This window comes from Sapajus apella, unplaced genomic scaffold, assembly GCF_009761245.1.
Source record: "Sapajus apella isolate SASKATOON/1434 unplaced genomic scaffold, GSC_monkey_1.0 scaffold56, whole genome shotgun sequence".
Lineage (NCBI taxonomy): Eukaryota > Metazoa > Chordata > Mammalia > Primates > Cebidae > Sapajus > Sapajus apella.
This window is the reverse complement of record NW_022436996.1, coordinates 1,359,738-1,362,907: the sequence shown is the minus strand read 5'-3', so window position 1 is coordinate 1,362,907 and position 3,170 is coordinate 1,359,738. Positions and strand designations below refer to the sequence as shown.

The window sequence follows — 3,170 nt, the reverse complement described above, 5'->3', positions numbered from 1 at the left end:
CCACTATTCACTGCCCCTTCCGCGTGTAGGCTGCCCTCTGCATTTGCTGATTGTCTCCTTGCCTGTGCAGGAGCTCACTGGTTTCACATAGTCCCACGTGTTCACATTTGCTTGGGTGCTTGTGCCTTTGGCGTCAGATCCAAGAAACCTTTGCCTAGATAATCGTCACGATGCTCCCCCCATGTTTTCTTCTAGTACTTTTATGGCTCCTAGTCATATGTTTCAGTCTCTAGCCTGTATCGAGCGAGCTTCTGTGGATGTGAGATGAGGGTCCGACACTGTTCTGCATGTGGGCATCCAGTTTTCCCAGCACTAGTGAAGAGGTGATCCTTTCCCACAGTGCATTCTCCGCAGGCTTATGAAGGAGCACTTGGCAGTGCATGTGGGTTATTTCTGGACTCTCTGTTCCACTGGTCCATATGTCTGTTTTTATGCCAGTAGCATACTGTTTTAATAACCGTAGCTTTGCAATATAGTTTGGAATTGGGAAGTGTTGCATGATTTTTTAATTGGAGCTCTGGGCAGGTTTTCCGCGATGGCAAAACAGGTCAACTTTTCTTTTTGGTGTAACTTCTTTATTGCTAACAAACATTTTCCTTAGACAGTGAAATAATCCACATTTTCTAAAAGTTCCTTAAGAGAAGCTGTTTAAATTATTTAGTACAAACGTTTACAAGGATAGATATTGATGTATCCTTATTATATTTAGAAGTTAAAATTAAAGAAGATCTTATGGGATATTTAAATATTGTGCAGTAAGGGAGTCCTTAAGAAACAGACGCAAGCCTTTCTATAAGGAGTGTCTAATTCCTCAGATGGGCCTGGTTACACAATGCCCCCAAGAAGTCATAGTTTGGTGACGCACAGCTCTTAAGAGAGCTGAGCTCTTAATATTGGAAAGGATTAATGCCCTACTTCATGAAACTATTTGCTAAGGCCGGGAATTTTTCTTCCACGTCTGTGAGAACTGCCTTCCCTTCTCTGCACACACTTCTTTGTTCATTGCGTATCTGCTGAGGACTCACAATATGTCGCCCAAGTTCTAGGGACTGCAGTGGTGAACAAGATAGGCCTGGCCCCTGTGCACGGAGCTTCCATTCTGTGATTATGTCAATGCTCTCAGAGAATGCTAAGGGCCCAGCCAAATAGCTCTGGATGAGGGGCGACACAGAAGGTGAGGATCCACACGTGTGCACACACACACATGCTTGCACACGTATGCACACATGCTTACACGCAGGCACACATGCTTGCACATGCTTGCACACACATGCACACAGTCTCCCCTCTGACCCTTTTCACCCTACCAGGTGACCAGCAGATGACGCAGAGACCACCCTCCCGCCATTCAACCAGATATGATGCCTTCTGACTCTTGACGGATGACTTTTGCAGACAACTCTGACATCATCTTCCCCGGCTCCCATCCTCCCACCCTGCAGGTCCAGGCCTCGCTCGCTCGGGAGTGACAGCTCGTTTTCGCCATGCTGTGTGGAGCAGCCCGAGTTGGTGGGATCCGTGCTCCCCGCTCGCCGTGCAGTGCCCTCGCTGGCCCTGCTGCCCCTGAGCTCTCGGAGACAAGAAGTCCTTTTAAAACATCTTTCAAATGCGCAGCATTCACAAGCACTGTGGGGGAGGGGAACAGAGGCTCCTAGAGGACTTTCCTTAGTTCTTACTGGAATTTGCTATTTTCTGCTTTTCATGGAAAGAGTATGTGCCACCAGCAGCTGGCACAAGACCACCTGTGCCGTCGCCAGCCTGTGCACGCACAGCCATGGTGTGCGGACAAGCAGCCCCGCCAGACCCCACTGCTAACCCAGAACAGGCCGGAGCCGGCCCCACGCACTTGGGTCCCTCCTGCCTCAGAACAAATCCAGGCTCACACAGACACAGGCACTCCCTGTCCCCCAGGTTGGGGCTCCTGGGGCCTCTGGCTGTGTCTCTCTCCCTTTCAAACTGCTTCTGTTCTGCTTTGCAAAACACTGCCTGGTCTTTTTACTGAAGTTGCTTTCTTGGGTTACTGACCAAGGCCTGCCCTGCCCCCACCCCTTAGCCGGCAAACAGGCTGTGGAGTCGTGGCCTGACACCAAACATCACGTCATCGACTTTAAACAACCAGGAGTTTACGTCTAATACGTGTTCCCTGCATCCAGTTCTCATCCCTGTTGCCCATTTAAATTCTTCCTTTCCCATCTCCCTGAACTTTACTGCAGCCTAATTTATAAGAAAAGTGTGCTTTGAACTTGTGACTAGGATGTTGGAGAGTAAGCCGCCTTTCATTCCTGGTGAGCTGACATCCCTTCCCTTTTCTTCAGACTTTCAGTTGTTGATGCATGTGTACGCACACACACACACACGCACACACGCACACACACACGCAGGAGTATAGATAGCTCTTCTACGCTTCTTAAATTAAAACCCCTTTCAAATGCGCAGCATTCACAAGCACTGTGGGGGAGGGGAACGGAGGCTCCTAGAGAAGGAGTTTCCTTCGTTCTTACTGGAATTTGCTATTTTCTGCTTTTCATGGAAAGAGTATGTGAGAGCACCACTACAGCTGTTAGCTGTCCCGTGGCTTCTGTCCCGTGGTATTTCTAGGCAGAGAGAGACCGAGTCTAGTGTACAGAGCTGCACCCCCTGCCACACCAGGCAGCTCGACCCTCCAAGAGCTCAGGGCAGCAGGGCCGGCGAGGACACTGCCCGGCGAGAGGGGAGCACGGGTCCCACCACAGCAGGGGGCCCCAGGAGCCCCAGCCTGGGGGACAGGGAGTGCCTGTGTCTGTGTGAGCCTGGATTTGTTCTGAGGCAGGAGGGACCCAAGTGCGTGGGGCCGGCTCCATCCTGTTCTGGGTTAGCAGTGGGGTCTGCTTCTCCACGCACCATGGCTGTGCGCGCACAGGCTGGCGACGGCACAGCTGGTCTTGTGCCAGCTGCTGATGCCCAGTGCACATGAAAGACTCTCTTGGCCTCTTTGTGAAGGGGTGCAGGAAGATGCGCACGGAGTAGAAAGCAGAATATCACAAGCCGCAAAAAAGTGTGTGTGTCTGTGTGTCTCTGTGAGTGTGTGTCTGTGTGTGTCTGTGTGTCTGTGTGTGTGTCTGTGTGTCTCTGTGAGTGTGTGTGTCTGTATGTGTGTCTCTGTGTGTCTGTGTCTCTGTGTGTGTGTCTAT

At 50.9% G+C, this 3,170-nt stretch overlaps 1 protein-coding gene across 2 annotated transcripts in view; it reads right to left on the bottom strand.

The window, feature by feature from the left end:
- PTPRN2 (protein tyrosine phosphatase receptor type N2) overlaps positions 1-3,170 on the bottom strand; it is an 831,505-nt gene that overhangs the window by 244,816 nt on the left and 583,519 nt on the right. The window lies entirely within an intron of this gene.